This window comes from Amphibalanus amphitrite, unplaced genomic scaffold, assembly GCF_019059575.1.
Source record: "Amphibalanus amphitrite isolate SeventyFive unplaced genomic scaffold, NRLGWU_Aamphi_draft 000386F_arrow, whole genome shotgun sequence".
NCBI lineage: Eukaryota > Metazoa > Arthropoda > Thecostraca > Balanomorpha > Balanidae > Amphibalanus > Amphibalanus amphitrite.
Genome location: NW_024881880.1, coordinates 348,398 through 361,975, shown reverse-complemented (window position 1 = coordinate 361,975; position 13,578 = coordinate 348,398). Strand labels below are relative to the sequence as shown.

General features: G+C 45.2%; 1 long non-coding RNA gene across 1 annotated transcript; it reads left to right on the top strand.

Annotated features, from left to right (window-relative positions):
• Window positions 1-2,717: 2,717 nt before the first annotated feature.
• On the top strand, window positions 2,718-8,606 carry LOC122390205. The gene is made up of 3 exons (XR_006258105.1): window positions 2,718-2,961; window positions 7,427-7,567; window positions 8,261-8,606. It is a non-coding gene; the product is annotated as an uncharacterized LOC122390205 (long non-coding RNA).
• The last annotated feature ends 4,972 nt before the right edge of the window (window positions 8,607-13,578 follow it).

Genomic DNA, 13,578 nt, shown 5'->3' with positions numbered 1-13,578 from the left:
AGTTGTTTGTTGCAGTGTGGTGTGGCTGGGTGGATTTCGGCGGGTGTTTGAGGCGTGAAAACGAACTATATCGTTAGATTTTGCGGTGTTCGGTGTGTGCCGGGATTATAGAGCCAGGTTAGTGGTGTGTTGACATCTAAATTCCACGCGATCGAATTTGATTTGAGTGGTACATACCGCGGTTCTTCCATGCGTGATGCGTGCCATACTGCTGCTGCGGCCGCCATGGAAAGATATTTATTGATCAGGATATGAGGACACTACTTTTTGTGATCAAGTATGAAGTATAGTTGAATTACAAATGCATATGTCTCGGAAGTCGGCTGGTCATCGTCTCCGACCGCTCGGACTTCGGAGACTTGGACCGTCCTGAGGTAAGTTCACAACTTCCTACACAAGTGTCAGCTGAAGAACATCCCCTTCCTTCGTTATTAAGTCCCGTCAGAATTAAGTCACGTAAATAGACAGTAAAGTAAATATAGTAGTTGCACTGGCTAAGTGGCCACTGCCCTCTCAAGCCACTTGCACTGGCCGAATTGAATCCAGCCTAAGCCTGTCAAGCGGGTGAACTAAGATCAACGATGCAGTTTCATTGAACGGTTTCAGTTTTATAAGACCATTTCAAATTAAGGTACTAGCCAAGCTCAGCCTGGATTCTGACTGATTCGTGAGCCCCGGGTTTTTTTCTGATCCGTCCGTTTGTCGATGGGATTGAACAGGGCCTCGGCTAACATGTTAACTGGTGGGCCAAATGGCCCACCAGTGACCCGAAATGGCCCACCAGCCTCAAAGATTTGGCCCACCAGTAATTTTCCGAAAAATCGAAGTTTTCACATTTTTCACTTTTCAAATTTAAATAGCAGATCATTGGCCATTCTTATAAAGAAAAGAACGGAGGGACGCTCCGTCATTTCTGAGATTAGACGGAATTTGGTTATCATAAAAGGACGAAGACGAAAGACGGAACCCGTTAAAAGAACGAAGCCAGATTGACGCTACCCCCACCCAAAAGGACGCGTTTCCGTATCATAAAGAGACAAAGACGCCTCTGGTGACGTAAGACTTTGCGTTGTTCGTGAAAAATAACGCATCAGAAATAGCGCTGCTCTTCAGCAGCGCTTTTTTACGGCATTGATACGATATTTAGCTGGTTGCGAGAGCAACTTGTGCGAAATGTGTTTCAGGCTGCGTGCTAATCGATATGTGAACTGTATGACATTGGTCGGGAGTTATTTCACACGAAAATTAGTCAATTTGACATGCAGACCAAGTACCTATAGACCGCCACCTTATCATTCTGCAGCTATCGTTGTTTATCGGGCATACACATTAACAGGCAGGATTGGACACCTTGAGATGCAATATCCAGTAAGTGGTAGGTGTTTACTGTTTGCAACTGCCTCCCAGTAGCTCCACCCTCACCTGGCCTGTGTCCTGTGTCCTCTGGCGCCTCGACTGGTATCACGGTTGGAGGTCTGAGTCACGTGGCACTACAACTTCTCGTTAGCACTTAAAGTTCTTGTTTGCACGCAGAGAAATTCATATACACTCCACCACGCTCAAGCGCTCTCGCTGGACTGTCCTCGCTGTCCCCACACAGAGAAGATCCAAAGGCCATTTCTTCCCCCGCTCCCCCTCCCCCCTCTTTAGCGTCAGTTCGTCAAAACAACACCTGCGCCCCCCGTCTCTCTCTCTCTCTCTCTCTACCTACTCCTTCCCTCTCTCCCTCCCTTTCATCCCGAGCCGCCGCGCGCGTTCGCCGCGCGCCGCGTCGTCCCCTAGAGCGAAAGATGCCTTATCAGTATCCCCTCCTCTTTTATCTCTACCGCTTGTCCCGAGCCGCCACGCTAACTCAGGGTGTCTGCGTTGTTCCCTTACCGCTTATTAGACATCCTATCACTGAGTAAGACATAGGCATTACCACATTTATACGCAAAAACAATCTTTGGTGGGTTTCAGCCTAGCAGGAAAGACTACAACATATTACATACTTCGCCTATCTATATTATCCTTGATCGTAGCCAAGGCCTCTGGCCAAGGCTATGTATCGTAGCAGACAGCAGTCCCCGGTCCCATAAAAATTCAAATATGATCCCAAATAATTGCAGGTTCTCATTTTATTATACCCATATAGCGATCACACAGTATTTTCTTAGTCTTATTGCATTCTTTGTGACAAAATTTATAAGAAAATATTGCAGGAAATAATTCCTGTTTCATTTACTAAAGCTCTTGATCATTTAGACGAAAAACGCATCCTAGCAAAACAACGAAGGGGGAGGGGTAGAGGGACGGAACCTTTATGATAACCAAAAAGGACGGAATCGTTTAATTCATTGAGTTCTTTTTTTCCTTCCGTCCCTCCGTCCTTTTTCTTTATAAGAATGGCCTCATTTCGTACATTTTCAGGCTGTAAAGTACCCATCGGTGAAACATATTCTTGTGAAAAAACTTCAACCTATTGTTTGCAATATCCTCTTGGGTGGACTATAGTACCCACAACTTTAAAAAAAAATCCACCACCTACGTCTTTGCTGTATGATTTTTACTTCGATTTCCATGTGACGTCACAGTGCTTCCACACTGAGAAAAAATTTTACCACCCTATGGAAACTAACCATTTTATTCAGGATAAGACTCATGCCTATACTCAGGTAAACTAACGTATTTACCAACGATGCCTTAGTTTGTTCGTAGCTCCTGCGATGATGTGAGGCAGTACTCATCGATGCTTGGTATTTATGCTCAGGATCATGAGTATGTGGTTAGTAATCTAGCCGTGAGTAGGCTTCCAGCTCGCTGATTGGTTGAGCCGATGTGGCACAGCCGCGCACGTTTCGCGCGCGTCTGCCATTATTTCAGTTGAATTCTGTTGCTTGGTGGTGAAAGTGCGTCGCTCGCGTGTGCAGCATTTTATGGACTTGGTGTGCAGAAACTGAAACTCGGATTCCGAGGCCAATAGTAAGTATGTTCATATACTTACCTTATTAATATTTATTTTTGATCAATGACCACAAGCGCAATTGTGTGTCGCGAGGAAATAGGCATATAAGGTACCGTGGGATATGAGGGAGATGTGACTGTGAGAGCACATCTCCGAAGAGAGATGTGCCGTAAACCGGGGTGAGTTGATATGGATTTTGAGGTTATTCTAGATTTCTTTAAAAGCCACATTCATTTACGGAATTCTTTTTGTGCCAGTTTCATGGCACATGCCTTGGGGAGGCAATCAGCAAAAATGAATAAAAAATGTATTTATTAAGCCCCTTTTTTAAAACGCCAAAGTTCATATCAACTCACCACCCCCCAGGGGGTGAGTTGATATGATTTTGGATTTTTCAAAATTTCTCGGCTAAAGAAGCTCAGAGGTGAGTTGATAAAATGCCAGTGTTTAAAAAAAGGATGAGAGAACACATCCTGAAAGAAACCATTAGAAAAGTGATAGTAGTTTGGCAGCAGACCTCACATTCATGAAAACGCGATCATGTCCAACACAGCGCTATCAAAATGGCTTGATTTTAGCAGCATCATTTTTTCGCTTTATGATACTTTGTTTTACTTAGAACATTCTGAACTTGGCTAGTCACGTGTCCTCAAGCCAACGGTATCAAAACTGGCAGTATATTTTGGAATTACAAGTGTATTTTCTTGTAATTAAAACACATTGTCAGTTGCGGGTCAAGGTTGATATGCCTCTGACAGATATAATGGATTGAAATGAAAGAATACATATACTTCTGAGCTTTTGTGGACTGGTAGTCAACACAATATTTATGAAGTGAAGTGAAGCGAATCTAATTCGGACTGTATTCTATCAGGTGAAATAAGCGACATAAAACAGATTCGGCATCAAAAGCCAAAATTAACTCTCGCACTTATAGGCGGGCGAATGGACCACCTCGGCTTTTCGCACATAACTCGCGCAAAAAGCGGCCGATCGCGACGAAACTTTCAGTACCTCTCGAGCTTATCAATTTTACACATGTTCTAAAAATTTCATGACCCTGACTCAAATGGTTTTTGACTTGTGACCTGATTCTCGAGACCATGCTTGGCCGGAATCGCGATTTGGCGTAGTCGGCTCACATTATCCGCGCATTTCCAGTCTTTTTGTGATTGTAACGTCCAAACATGTAAATGATGTTGGTCCCATGCAGTATTGTGGGTGTCAACTGTCAAGGTCACCTGAAGGTCAGGTCAGGTCATTGACCTTTGGTGACCTCGGTTCACTTTTTGGAGTTTTACATGTTTCTAGGGTAGTTTTTCGGGCCGATTTCGAATTCAACATGCATTTGATCATTTACGAAGTAGTTTTAGTGCCTTCGTAACATGTTACGACACCGTCAGTGGCAGTTGACACTTGACACTCACTATGGATAGCTGGCAGGACACCTACTGGTTGACCTGACCTGACCTGGCCTAAATGTACGAAGACATTTGTAATCAAAACTAACATGACATTCGTGATCAGCAACCGCCAAAAAATAATAACCTCGCTTTACGAACTTCAAATAACCCCCTATTTTCCCGACTTCTGGGTAATTGACCTGGCCTGGACGGTTAACCAATGACCTAGGACCTAAAAGTTGGTTATCACCGGCTTCCTCGCGTCTCGGGCAACACGCTCGTTTTTTCCGCGAAGCTCTAGCTCCACCAGGGGCCAAACGACGATGGGATTCCAACGGACCCCCCCCCCCCCCATACTTTAAACGCTGGCAAAACACGAATACGGGCGAGGGCTAAAACACCAGTCAATTTCTTTATATTGTTTGTTCCATTTCATTTTGTCACTCATTCTCGGTTGGCAACTGCCAAGCAGGAAAACTAATCAGTTTCACGAGATCAGAATTCCCGCGCTGTTAGCCATACAGAAACGACAGTTCCGTCATTTTCCAAACTACGGATAATTATAACAATTTTTTTAATCTGTATGTATATAGGTGTTCTATAGTGTTCCTTTGTAGCTTGTAGGGAGCCATCTTGAGACTTGACAGAGAGTTGTGCTGTGCCTTTTGCATGTTAGGTATGTCCACAGAAAAACACTTTGGGGTCACTGATGTTAGTTGTCGGACCTTTGTCCCCGTCTTGAGTTGAGATATTAGTTTCACAACGTTTCGGCCAGTTACTCTCCGGCCGTCGTCACTCGTCAGGTGTTCTTTGACCCTCAGAAGGACCTGGATGTTGGTGGCGTTGCGCCGTACGCGTCAAACCGATCGAAAGCTCCTGTAGTCAGCGGGAATCGAACTCGGGTTTTCCCGGTGATGGTACACGGTTCTAACCACTCCACTATCGAGGCAGATTTGAGTATGGCCGGAGAAGTTACTGGCTGAAACGTTGTGAAACTAACATCTTAACTCAAGACGGGGACGAAAGTCCGACAACTAACATCAGTGATACTAACAGCAGGCCTCGTCTCAAGCATCCAGAAAAAAAAAAACTAAAGCTTTTGGGCGTTGATGGAATGATGTGGGGAGAGAAAAGGAGAAGAGTTGGTCTAATTGACTTTGTCTTACCTGCAGACCCATATTTCATGCTAATTTGCATGCATACCAGCCTGGCATCAGCTCTTATCATGCATATCAACTCACCACCTGATGGCATATCAACTCACCACCTGTCACTTTTCTTAAAATTATAAAAAAGCGTTCTTATAGGTGAAACCCAAAACTACCTGGGATCAACAGTAAATTGATGGTAGTTTCTTTCCCAGTGCATGTTGTTCCATGAATATCCACCGTCTTTGCTGTAGGGTGGGGACTTTTCCTTAGTTTCGAAATCAGAAGAAAAAAAGGACTTTGGAAAAAGTAATGTGTTAAGAAGGCACTGCACCACATGCATGCCTTTCTCAGCTATATGCATCACTTATTGGTTGCTTCACTTCACAGAAAAATAAAACTGAAAATTGGTTTACAAATGGATGAGCAGCACACATTTTAACATTTTTCGAGCAATTTATATCAACTCACCACCCCATATCAACTCACCCCGGTTTACGGTGCCCTAAAGATAGGTAATTATAAATAGGTAGTGAAGTTTTTTGCTTTGCAGGTGTTATTTTAACCCGCGCCCAGATGGGGTCTGCCGAGCAACGCGGTCTGATGGGGGGGGGGGCATTTTGGCCCCCCCCTCAGATCTCGAGAACCACGCAGCATAGCGACAAGCGGTAAACGGTGTTGGATAGCCCCAACGGGGAACTACCTTGTGACCCAATTTCATTGACCTCGGTCAAACCGATGACGTCACAGGTCAGGTCAAAGGTCGAATTTTCACCGTTTACAGGCATTTCAAGAAATGCGTTGTAAAATCGTGTAAAATGCATTTCATTGAAAATCATCGATGAGGAAATGTTCTTCAAACACATATTTTGCTATTTGAGGTCACTGATACCAGGTCAGGTCACAGAGGTCAGGTCACTGGGGGGTCACAATATGAAAGTGTCGTGTGATACATGTTTTATGGTCAATTTTACATGACAAATGCGATTATGTGGGGCAGACAGACTTTAGGGCCAGCTCTAGGTCACGTTTTGGTCAAGGTCAGGTCAAGGTCAAGGTCAGGTCAAATTAGGTCAAATTTCAAAGTTGATATTTTTGCATAAAATGGGTATCGATTCGATGCAGCTCGTCACGGGGAGTTCAATGGTGGTCTCCGTTTTGCGCTACGAGGTCTAGAATTGCTAAAAATTGAGTTCAAAAATTTGACGTCATCAATTTTTAACAGTTTTTTTCGCTATAACTTGGCCAAAAAAAGAGGTATCGATCTAAAATTTAGTATGTATATCGAAGAGCGCAGGGACTATCACATATATTCCGGTTTTTTCGAAATTCGAAAATTTTTTGGAAATTTTTTGATTTTTTCTAAAAAAATCATTTTTTTATTTTTTGGGGTCAAAATCCCAAAATTTTGAAAATCCGAGATAGCAGTTTTGTAGCCCCGTCTTTTGTCTACACAACCACATAAAGAACTTTAAAATTGCTTGTTAACTGTAGAATTGGTGAGCGTTTCAAGATGTCATGTTTTTTGCTCATTTTTACTCGAACATGACCTCAGTTTGACCTCAATAACTTCTGACCTGAGGTGACCTGTGACTTGAAATTTTGTGTGAAGGTGTCAAATTGATGTCCGGTAAGGTACCCAAAATTTGGCGGCGCTGCGCGCCGCCGTTTTCTCGCTATTTAAGAAAAACCACAGGGGGGGGCCAAAATGGCCCCCCCATCAGGGCGCGGGTTAATAATGGAATGCGTATTTGACGATATTCAATGCTTTTGTTCTATGAAAAGTTTTGATGATGAAATACGTGAAAACTTATGTAAATATTCTATCCGCTGGGTTCCTCTGGGTTGTGTTGGATATATTAAAGTAGGGAAGTAGTTTTTTTTCAAAAATGTGTCGTTAAAATATACCGACTGTATGTCTCCTTTCACAGTTTCTTTTGGATATACCATCGCACTGCTGCCGGGGCTGGTGCCGGTGCAGACGCTCGCCCCGATCGACGCCGGATGCTCGCCGCCGCGCCGGGTGGCTTCAGAAAGTGAAGTATGTCTGTCTGCCTGCTCCTGTTCGATAGGTACGGAGATCTATAGCTCATCTTAACAGGTTCCTAAAAAGTTACTAGATTTTTTTTTACTTCTTTCTGTATCTTGCGATCACAGTGTCAGTATATAAAATATAATTTTGCCATCTGCATAATTTACCGCGGCATGCTTTGCAAAAAGAAAAACACTAGCCGTTTTCACGACGGGTTATTTCACGAGGTTTTTTATATAGGTACCTATCTCCAGAAGCGCTGCGCCGATTGTCACCAAATCCGATACAAAGCCGATCGTATTTCTTCATTAATATATAAAATATTTGTTTATAAAAAGGTTTTATTTTTTGCTGATCATTTTGAGCATAAAAAAATCAAAAATCCATTAAAAAAAAACTATTTTCGTGAAAGTGAACTATTCCCTTTAACACACCTCGCCGATGTCTTCTGAAGTTTTGGCTTTATTTCTTAACAGCTTATTGTTTTCGGTCCATAGGATAAATGATAACAATAACAAGTCAAATGTATATTTAGACACACAAAGCTTTCGGTACGAAAATACCCTGATCACTGTGTTACAGAAATGAGGACAGAAATTTCTGTCCTCATTTCTGTAACACAGTGATCAGGGTATTTTCGTACCGAAAGCTTTGTGTGTCTAAATATACATTTGACTTGTTATTGTTATCATTTATCCTAACTGTCGTGGATAATTTACATTTCGGTCCATAGGTAAAGTTTCGGAGACACTGGTGCGTTTTCTGGAAACTGCAGTCTCAAGGATGGCGACGGAGAAAGTGCGCCCATGGTCTTCCATGCCCTCGCGCTACTGAGCCAGAATACCAGCAGCCAGCACCCTTCGAGCTGCGGTGCGCCGATCTGGCGGTAGGAAGCGGTTCAAAAACTAAGCGATCTCGCGCAGTGTTTGCGATCTATGGGAGTGTTTCATTGTTTTTTTTTACGGACCTCTTTTAGTGTTGTGTTTAACGGATTGCGCCCCGTACCCGGCTCTTGAATTGCATGTTGGCAGATATTTCGTATGATGGGTTTTGTAATAAACTTCAGTGTTTTCCTCGTGTTTGTCACGTCTGCAAGGCGTAATGTTAACGAACGCATTTTTGGTTTTATGCGTTGGCATCCGCGTTAGTAAGACCCATCTTAAATGGGTTAGTATTATCATTATTCAGGGTTGGTTATCGTTAGTATTAGCCTGAGTAAGTGTGTGGTCCACCTTGGTAATACTGTGGGTAGCGTCTTAGTAGAAGCTCAAACCTGAGTACTTAGGTGGTGAGTTTTGACAACTCACCCGGAATACTCACGTTATGTATGAGTCACGTTAGTGTTAACATGAGTATCTCCTGAGTACCAAAGAGTAGTTACCAAGGGAACCTGAGTAGTTGCCGTCGTGAGTTTTGACAACTCAGTTTGGGGTGGTAACGTGAGTAATTTTTTCTTTCAGTGCATGTCCGGTGGTGTCCGGTGTGCTCAACCGGACACCACCGGATATGGAACGGATATTAACGGATGACAAACGGACATCACCGGACGCTGACAGTTCTCGTCCGTTTCTCGTCCGTTGGTCCAATCCGGTGAAGTGTGACCGAGGCTTTAAATTTTATGCAATAATCGTGAAAGACGTCTGCCTCTGTCAATTACAGATAGTGTCGGCGGCTTCCAGCCGATAGAGGTCTGCGAAAGTTCTTGCAAGCTTTCCGATCGATCGAGTGGTTGCAGTCACATAAGCATCTGCTGCAGACAGTGGCGTAGCCAGAGATCAGCGAAAGGGGGGGCCATGGTGCTCGAGGGGGCGACTTTTTCCCTTGAGAGGGGCGCCATTGTCAGCTAGTGACAGGGGTGTCAGGCTAAAATGTAACGTCATGTTCATGCATGATTTACTAGGTGCTGCAAAATACATAAGAACCAGCTTTCGCTGATTTTCATCAAGTCCAATTAATGCAATTTGCAGCCTGGTGTTTTTTTTTATCAAAAAACCTTGATCTAGATGAATTTTTAGCATGATATAGGAAACGAGCTCAGGCTACGAACATTTTATTCTCAAAATACGCATCCATGCGAATTCGAAACGGTAAAATAACTATACGTTGATCGATAGGCAGAATCTTTATTCTTTGCAAAAAAGAAAAGAAAAGAAAAATATACGGGCTCACTCACTGATCCGAAGTGACCTGTGGGCTGCAGCCTGTGGTCGACCGGGGTTGCCGTGTTTAGAATATCAGAGCGCACGTATGTAGGATACACGCTGCGACTTATTGCTTAAATTGGAATCAAGGAAAGACTTGAACAATTAAGACCACGAGATCCACCATGAGATCCCAACTCATTGTCATACCAGCAGCGACTGCAGTCAGAGGCGACCGAACGCTGACATACGTTCTGGATTTTTTCTCCACACATCCCCTTTACAATTCGATGTCTAGTGCGTGCAGCCCCTACTTCTGGACATGCATGACTGCCTCCAGTGACTGACTGCCACGCCTCCAGAGGGAAACAACTCCAAAAATAACAGTTTTAATTAAAATCGTTTTCTGCAATAGCTTTTGACTCAAGACAGTGACGACATTTATTTTGCCAGCATCGTATTCCTCTTGTCGAAACGCGTCGAATGAACTATACGTTGACCTTGAAACGTCATTTTGAAAATTTGACCTCAGGTCAAGATCATGACCTTGATGGACAGGGTCATGCTGCATATCACTCGATCCGTATCGTCGAGCTGAACACATCTGACGTGTTTTCACCGCTTTAGCAAGTCTCTATCAAAAGGTATAGCCAAAGAAATGCTGGTGACCGTTCATGACCTGAGATGACCTCAGGGGCACACAGAAGGGTCACAGGTGCATTTTATCGATTCAGTGTGTTATGTTTACCTATGTACCGATGTTTGAGAGGGTTTTGAACCACATTCGTCCAAAAGAGGCGCATTTTAATTTTCTCCAATTGACTTATACCTAATGGAGAAGTCGCAAAATTGACCTGACCTTAGGTCATAGATATCAAAAGTCCGAGATAAACATTGTATACATATTCTTAGTCTTATCAATCTCTGATAGTTTTAAAAGTGATCGTTCCGTCGGTGTGGCGTACGCTGGGGCGGCACCGCACTGCTAGGCGGGGGCGGCATCACAATAATGGGGGGGGGGGGGCAATGCGCTGGGGGCAGCACTTGCATTGAGGGGTTTTTTCTCATTTGGGCTGAAGATGACACTCAAGAATAAGAATGGATAATTTTCCACTCTCACATTTTGGGTGGCTAGAATTTTCCACTCAGACACCAAAGAGAAATCTGAAGTTTGGGACACTGTTCACCAAAAGCGTACATAACTTAGTTTTTTTTAGAAAAATATTAGGGTTGCACAGTGCGCTTGGGCTTTTGAGTCAATTCTTTTCCATGCGACACCAATAGCCTTAATGATCATTTTCAGAGATGTTGGGGCTGCTGCTACAACCCCCTTTTGGGGTTCCTGCTGCAACCCACTTTACTAAAGCTGCAATCGTGCTGTTCACAATTCCTCCCGATCCACCCGACAACGCCCGATCCCGTCCGACCGCTTCCGAATCTCCGACTAGTCGGCGAGCGATCCACTCAGGGCTCGCTGATTTTGAACATCCGACCGACCGTAAGTTATTGTCCAAAGTTTTATCTGCGTCAACATTTTGTGCATACTTGTGCGATTTTATGTGCACCGCCGGAGTATCACCACTGAGAGGGTTGTGGGTCCCTACTCTCTAGGTACTCTCTCCTCTCTCTGAAGAGTAGGGGGAGGGGTCGAGGCCCGTTTTTTACATTTTATATGCCATCCTGACGTTTTTTTTTTTGCAGAATAAAGTGGTCGAAATCTGGGGAGAAATCGAAAATTGGGGGGGGGGGGGGGCTTTGGCTACGAAGGTCAGTCCATGTCGCTGCCCAAGTGGCCCACCAGTCAAAATTCCTTAGCCGAGGCCCTGGGATTGAAGAACCGAGTTTATGGTGCATAAATAACTACAGGGAAAAGGAGGTGAAATATCAAGCCTTTATCAAAGTTATTTATTTTACTATTTGTTTTCAAGTGTCATTAACGAGCATACCTATATTTGTTTCCAAGTGTGCTGCTGTTTCCAAGCTGACTCAGTCGTTCGGTTCCACACATTATTTTATTTGAAGCGGCGAATACGTCCGCCTTCGGTCCATTCGCCAGAAGGCAAGCATTATTCACCGACATTCTTGCTGTCGGAACCAGTTATAGTTACAAAGCGTCTCGCATTTTGCACATGGCACCTTTCCAATGGAGAAGTGTCGCCTCTTCCCGGTCTGTCTTACAGAAGTAAAGGGTCGACCATTCGTGTTCGTTCAGTGCGGCTAGCCGAGAGCAAGGCAGGCTTCCTCAATAGCCAGACGGGAAAATGAACATTTTTAGACTTGACTCATTATGTTGTATCATAAGCTCATCATGTATAAGTTAATCATGGTTAACTCGCCCTGCGACTGAGCTCAACTCTGACCCATCTGCACCTCACTGAGCAGACTGTGAGTTTGCTGTGCGGTCCGGCCCGTGAGTCTGGGGTAGTCCGGACCGTGAGTTTCCCGCGGTCCGGACCGTGAGTCTGAGGTCCGCGCCGGTCCGGTCTCCGCCTCAGAGTGTTACAGCGGCACCGCACGCCCCGTCGGCCTTCCGTTGGCTATCTGCAGCCGGTCCCATTTCAATAAATCCCCTGGACCGTCGGGGTGATGCATACAGATGGTTAAACGGAGCCGCGCCGGAAGGCCGGGCGAGTCGCCACCGCCGCCACACGAGGTCCGTATAGGCTGAGGGTGACGGCAGACCCGTAGGGGAGCGTGATATTGGGAAAGTGTTGGAATGGTGGACTTCGGACGCTGGCTGGAGCCTGAATCTCGCCAAATGAGCTGTAAATTTGGCAGACGATTTTGTAATGTCTTTACAGACAGACTTTTCCCTTCGACAATAAGATTCCGTTCATTTTCATTTATCAGAACATGGATGAAATTCATGATCCATAGATTCATGTTATATGTGATCGGAATAAGTTAACCGTGAAAAGGAGAGTGTGAAAACTGAAAAGGAGAGTCTTCTGCCAATGGTGCAAAAGCCAAAATATAAAATGTGAATATGAGTAGGTATTGTAGGCACTAACAGCCGCAGTCTAATAATGCCTGTATCACGTTGTGTCAATGTGAAGTGTTTGTGGGAAAAACTGTTCAGTGCCTATTCCGGGATCCGGACGTGCCGTGAAGCCACTTTCCGCCCGTCCCGGCTTGCGAGACGTTGACCCTCGTGCGACATAACCCACCGTGCTTCCGTCGACGGAGCTCAGCAGACACCGCGACCTTGATTTTTTCCAGAGCCCGTCATTATTTGCCATCCATGAGACCAGTCACCCGATCGGCGCACCGCCGGCTTCGGCTTTGTCCTCAATAATCACCCGGCCAAAGTCGAGCCACGTCTCTGACCGGCGAGCGGGTCGCGCGAAAGTGTAACAAATGGTTCGTGTGTGGCCGGCGTCGGCGGCAGAGGCGGCGCAGGGCGCGACAAAAAGGCCGGCCGCCCGTGACAGCTTTATAATGACAGAGGCGACCATCTGCGAGACGCTTGGCCGCCCTCCCCGGGGACGGATGAGTGGGTGGGAAGGGCAAAAAACGCCGCCACCTCCGGACAAATCTGTCCTCGGGCGGACGGGAGGTGTCCAAAAGGTCGCCTGACCCGGGGTAGGTGACCACCGCTTCTCGAGAGCCGTGCGAGTGAGGGCGGGCGCAGTCAACGGGCTATCAATGTAACAAATGGTGAGAGGCTGGCAGCAATAGAAGCGACGCCAGCGGCCACGAACGTCCGACCAACTGCGATTGCGCTGGGTGTCAGTGGCGGTGTGGAGGCTAGCCTGATTTGGTGGGATGCAGTTTTAAAACGAATGTTATTCTATGTGGAATAGCATGCTGTACCCACCTTCACGGCTATGTGTGGATCATGGCTAATGTTTGGTACGATGTGTTGACTGTCAGTAGCATGCAATCATCCATCTTGTATAGTAATTGGGTT